Genomic DNA, 6,509 nt, shown 5'->3' with positions numbered 1-6,509 from the left:
TGAACACTTCCACATTCTGGCCAATAATGTCAGAAAAGATGGCCATCATATATCTCTGAAATGTGGCTGGCGCACCACACAGACCAAAAGAAACTCGTCTGAAGGCGAAAGTACCAAATGGACAAGTGAATATAGTTTTCTCCTGATCTTCTGGAGTGATACAAATCTGATTGTAACCCGAATAGCCATCCAGAAGATAATAGTAATCATGACCGGCCAACCTGTCAAGCATCTGATCAATGAAGGGAAAAGGGAAGTGATCCTTTCTAGTGGCTTTGTTCAGCTTCCTATAATCCATGCAAACTCTCCACCCCGTGACTGTTCTAGTAGGAATAAGCTCATTCTTCTCATTTGCTACCACAGTAATACCACATTTCTTTGGCACACATTGAACCGGGTTTACCCATGAGCTGTCAGATATAGGGTAGATGATCCCTGCATCTAGCCACTTAAGAATTTCCTTCTTCACTACTTCCTTCATGATTGGATTAAGTCTTCTTTGCTGCTCGATTGTAGGCTTGCTACCTTCCTCTAGCAGAATTTTATGCATGCAGTAAAAAGGGCTGATTCCCTTGATATCTGCAATAGTCCATCCAATTGCTAATTTGAACTCTCTCAGAATCCTCAAAAGCTTTTCCTCATCACTACCTGAAAGGTCAGATGCAATAATAACAGGCATAGTAGATGCATCACCTAAAAATGCATACCTCAAATGCTCAGGTAAAGGCTTAAGCTCAAGAATGGGAGCTTCATCAATAGATGGTTTGAGGCGTTTAGGGACTTTGTTCAATTCCTCCATTCCAAGAGATTCAAAAGGCATATCTATCTTCCTTTTCCAGGGAGAAGCATATAAATATTGCAATTGTTCTTCACCTTTGTCATCTTCACTATCTGAATTCCCCAACAAGGCTTTCTCTACGGCATCAGACCTTAGCAATTGATCAATTTCTGATGTGACCACTGAATCGACCAACTCCACTTTTAATCACTCCTCATTATCCGTAGGAAATTTCATAGCATTGAACACATTAAAAGTAACATCCTGATCCAGAACTCACATTGTGAGCTCACCCTTCTACACATCTATCATGGTTCGGCCAGTTGCCAAGAAAGGTCATCCCAAGATTATGAGAATCTTCTTATCCTCCTCAAAATCAAGAATTACGAAATCAGCAGGGAAGATGAGTTTATTAACCTTGACCAAGACATCCTCCACAATATCTCGCGGATATGTAATAGAACGGTCGACCAACTACAAGGTCATATAAGTTAGTTTTGGATCAGGCAAGTCTAATTGCTTGAAGATTGACAAAGGCATCAGATTGATGCTAGCTCCCAAGTCACATAAGCATCTGTCAAAAGACACTTTTCCAATAGTACACGGAATAGTGAAGCTGCCTGGATCTTTAAGCTTCAGAGGCAACTTCTGTTGCAGCACAGCACTGCATTCCTCCATAAGAGCGACTGTCTCTAAATCATCTAGCTTCATTTTCTGAGAGAGAATACCTTTCATAAACTTTGCATAACTAGGCATCTGCTCAAGAGCCTCGGCGAAAGGTATGTTGATATGAAGTTTCTTGAACACCTCCAGAAACTTCTCAAATTATTTGTCCAGCTTTTTCTTCTATAGCCGCTTAGGAAAAGACGGCGGAGGATAGATCTGTTTCTCCCCTGTATTACCCTCAGGCGGAGTGTGCTCAACAATAGTCTTTCTTGGTTCCACTTCTTCATCATGCTGCTCTACCTCTTTCTCAGCCCCAACTTCTTCAGTCAACTCTTGAGTTTGTTCGGGATGCGCCACCTTTCCAGACCTTAAAGTGATTGCCTTTACCTGCTCCTTAGCTTCCCTCTTTCCTGGCACTTCGGTGTCACTAGGTAGTGTACCAGACTGACAATTTAGCAAGGCATTGACAATTTGCCTAATTTGATTTTCCAAGAAATAACTTGACTCTTGCACATAAGCCTCAACTCCTCTAATTCAGATTTTTCATTGACTTGTTGCAGCTGGAGTTGCTGTCTAGGTGCATACAGTGGTTGCTGAAAACCAGGGGGGTTGTACTGCTTAGCTGGATATTACTGATAAGGCTGTTGAACCGCATTATGAGTGTTGCTCCAGCTGAAATTAGGATGATTGCGGTTGTTGGGATGATAGGTAGTTGGCACTGGTTGCTGCGATTGCTGGAAGTTGCTCACAAAATGAGTTGATTCACTAGAAATTGTGCACTGATCAGTCTCATGGGCACCAGCACAAAACTTGCAGACACTAGCGATTTGATTAACTCTATAATTAGCCAAAGTGTCCACCTTCATCGTCAAAGCCTTAAGTTGGGCAGCGACAGCAGTTGCTGCCTCCAACTCTAGAATTCCTGCGACTTTTCCCTGAGTAAGTCTCCGGGAAGGATTCTGGTACTCATTAGCAGCCATCACCGGGAAGGATTCTGGTACTCATTAGCAGCCATCAGTTCAACAAGTTCATAAGCTTCATCGTAGCTTTTATCCCACAAGGCTCCTCCTGATGCTGCATCAAGCATGGGTCTAGAAGTAGCACCCAATCCATTGTAGAAATAGTTGATAATCATCCATTCAGGCATGCCATGGTGTGGGCACTTCTTTAGCATCTCCTTATATCGATCCCAAACCTCACACAGAGATTTTCCTGTTTGCTGAGCAAACTGGGTAAAAGCATTCCTGATTGCAGCAGTCTTCGCCATGGAGAAGAATTTAGTGAGAAACTTTTGCGCAAGATCCTCCCAAGTGGTGATAGATCCTGCTGGCAGAGAGTGTAACCAGTACTTAGCCTTGTCCCACAGAGAGAATGGGAAGAGGTGTAGCTTGATAGCATCTTCAGTCACATCATTGAATTTGAAAGTTTCAAAGATCTCGATGAAATCCCTGATGTGCATGTTGGGGTCTTCAGTAGGAGAACCCCCAAACTGAACTAAGTTCTGTATCATCTGAATCGTGCTTGACTTGATCTCAAAAGTGTTAGCCCTGATGGCTGGTCTGATGATGCTTGACTGAATGTCATTAATCTTAGGCTAAGAATAGTCCATCAAAGCCTTCGGATTTTCTGCTTGATCTCCCATCGCTACTAAAACTGCTTCTTCAACTTTCTCTTCTCCTTCTACCTTCTTTTCTTCCTCAATAACTTCCCTTCGAACTACCACAACTTCTTCCTCGGCTTTATCCAGTGTTCTCTTATGAGTACGCGAACGCGTATGCACACACCCTCGCTTGAGTACCTGAAATAAGACAAGGAAACAGATAAGTAACAATGTCCGAGTCAATGAACTTTAACGACCACTGATGGAAAGCACATAAACTATAAATTAACACTGTAGTCCCCGACAGCGACGCCAAAAACTTGTTAGTCGCTAAACACGCGCTAATAATACACGCAAGTATACGAGTTCGCAAGTAGTATAGATCTTTTCTAGTTAATTCCCATAGAGACTGTATTGGTTAACTAATTAATTCACGCATTTAAGCAACAATGTATGGTTATTATTCAATGCTAAGACGGTAACAAATTGAGGTTGTTTATAACTAAGAATTAAACTAATAATTATAATTACGAGATTAATATTGACTGAATTAATATATATGACAGACATGGGATTCAAACTTCATTAAATACTTCATTCAATAGCCTTATTGTTCTTAACCTTAGAATGCAATAGTGATGACACTAATCAGACAACACGAAACTGATAAACACCAACTTTCGTTGCACGAGTACCTACTACCAGACATCCACAAAAGAGATAGAAGCTGAATAGACACCAATTATATTGAGACCCTATATGTCTATAGAATTTGACAACATAATAGTTTAAGCACAAGTTATCTATCTTGATTACACAGGGCAAGTAAGATGGTTAAAATTACCTACGAATCATGCATAATAAATACATGAACCTATGCTAGCATGGCAAGTTCTAAATCCTTAAATTCATTTTCGCTTCATTAAGAATTAACACACTATCTTATAAGTTTGCGACGCTCATAAGACGAATACGCACAACCAATACTAGGATATCATAAAATCACCACATACTAAGGCATCAAACAATTTAACTAAAGAAATCCATAATTAAATCCGCTAGAACCCCATAATAACGATTAGCCCATAATCAGACTCATCATCAACGTGGGTTCCGATGAAAACATGATATAACAAACGTAGTCTTTATAACGAATAAATAAAACTAAGTTCAAACAAGAGTAAGGTACACAAGTAAGAAAACTAGCATCCAAATACAACTTAAAACAAAGATTCATAAGTAAAACAAGATCTTCTTCGTCTTCATTGAATCGTGCTAATACAGTCTTCTCCCGGCTCTCCTTGATATGTCTCTGGCTTGATATATATTGATATATCATTAAAAATGACCTAAAGATGTTTATATAGCAGCACCATGCAGTGTAGAATTCTTCCTCTCAGAAACCAAGTAGAAACAGGAATCTGTCATCCCGATACGGCGCGGGCGCGCTGGCTTTCTGTACTTCGGCGCGGCCGCGCGCTTGATCAGCACGGCCGCGCTGGGTGTAACACCCCCAAATACGGGGTCGGGGATTCGGATTGTCACGAGTTCCATTTCCCTTAATAATACTTAATCTTAATAATCAACCACCTACTGCGTACTGTGACCCCATAATATACACACACACCACAAGTTATAGTCTCAGAGATGAATATCCAAAAATAACACAAGTCATTTTATTCCACAATTATAAGCCATTACACCTCAAAAGGGTTTCTGAATAAATTTACATATTCTTTGCCATTATTACAATTCATAAATATACATAAGTCTGGCACATCAAAAGTTGAAAGCCTAGCCTATTGGTAGTTCTTACCTCAGCCACAACGAAATCAATGCCTACAGGAAACTACGGAACATTTCCTATCCGCTCATGAATTGGGAGTTTGGTCCTGTTCATCTTGTCTATCTGTTGTTGTGTGATGAAAGAAGAAATCAAGGGTGCCCACCGAAATAATATGTATAATAATTTACAAAATATGAGCATTCTCATCGTACTCATGAAAGTCTTGGTCAAGAAGAAATGAACCAAGTTTGATATCTTAACGCGACCAAATCGCAAAATAATAAGTATATATGTATATATACTTTTCAAAATCTTGGAAATCCTCTTCCATGCATAATATACATAGGGTTCCAGTTTATAACTGTATAAAAATATCATTGCAAGGTGATCTCATATATCTAACCTTGTCTCAACGTTTTTCTGAAAATCTTTGTCATCCATAAGATAATCATTAACTAGATATAAGTTAAAAAGATGTAGTTACAAGATACTCCAATATACTTATATCTTTTCCAAATACTACTTGAACTACCATCGTTCAAGTTATAATCAGTTTAAAAAGGTCATCACACAGATGAGACTACAAGATAAGACTTGAATAGATTCAATCTTTGAAATATCATTTGAAAGAAATGAAGTTACGAGATACTTCATTAAGTCCCGATATATATATTCACCTATATATATATCTCTCATACACTCCTTGAAAACCTCTGTTATGAAAATTATAAACAGAGTTTTAATATCCAATGAATTTGGAAAGAAGAAAGCTTTGGAATAAACCCGATATCTTGCTGATCAGGCAAAGATACCAATTAAGTAACCTTTTCTACTGTAGATGGATGAATTCCTCGCCGGTCATCACCCTGGCCGAATTAGGACCTCGCGTTAGACCGTTACCCGGCTACTCACGTGTGGATGGACTATCACCCAGCCTCTTACACCTTCATAGACCATACCTCGGCTTGTCGCTTATGCCGTATCAATTAGATGGACTTACTTCCCGAACGTTGGGCAAGTAATCAAATTGTTTTCTCAAAACAACAACCTCATTGCGAGTATAAAATACACCACATAGCCGGATCCCTCATATTTTTGAGCGAGTATTCAAATACCCTTCGAAAGGAAGATCTTCAATTTGAAAATGAGTTTTGGGATCCGCTCTAACTTTTAAAATCATTTTGAAGACTCGAAAACATTTTTAAGAATGTTTGGAGTAATGCTGATTTAATAAAATAAATCAGTCCCAATATGTTGGAAAATATATGAATATTATTATTTGAATAATATTCCCATAAAGGATAATCTTTATAAAAATAAATGAAGTAGAAGTTTTAAAAACTCATACTTGAAACGAATAATAATAACAAAGATATACTTAAACGAAAGTACGATCTTTATTTGAATAATCGAAAATAAGTTTGATTATTATTCAAAACTATCGGATATACCTTATCCGATTAATAGTCATAGAAAAATATATATATATATACATATATATATATATATTTATATTATACTCGGGAACATCGACTCCCGGTTTAGAAAAATGTTCACCTTTGGGTCCCCTATACTAAGGGTATACGCAACTACTGCTTATCTCTAGCATATGTATTATGCAGTTTATAAGCAATTGAATTGATAATAGAATTTCAAGATTACGAAACAGGCATGCATAT

At 38.4% G+C, this 6,509-nt stretch overlaps 1 non-coding gene across 1 annotated transcript; it reads left to right on the top strand.

Annotated features, from left to right (window-relative positions):
• The first annotated feature begins 2,589 nt into the window (after positions 1–2,589).
• Positions 2,590–2,696, top strand: LOC141710394 (small nucleolar RNA R71). The gene has a single exon (XR_012570918.1). It is a non-coding gene; the product is annotated as a small nucleolar RNA R71 (small nucleolar RNA).
• Positions 2,697–6,509: the final 3,813 nt, after the last annotated feature.

Source organism: Apium graveolens, chromosome 2, assembly GCF_009905375.1.
Source record: "Apium graveolens cultivar Ventura chromosome 2, ASM990537v1, whole genome shotgun sequence".
Taxonomy (NCBI): Eukaryota; Viridiplantae; Streptophyta; class Magnoliopsida; order Apiales; family Apiaceae; genus Apium; species Apium graveolens.
Note: the sequence above shows the minus strand (reverse complement) of the source record. Positions and strands in the feature narration are given on the sequence as shown.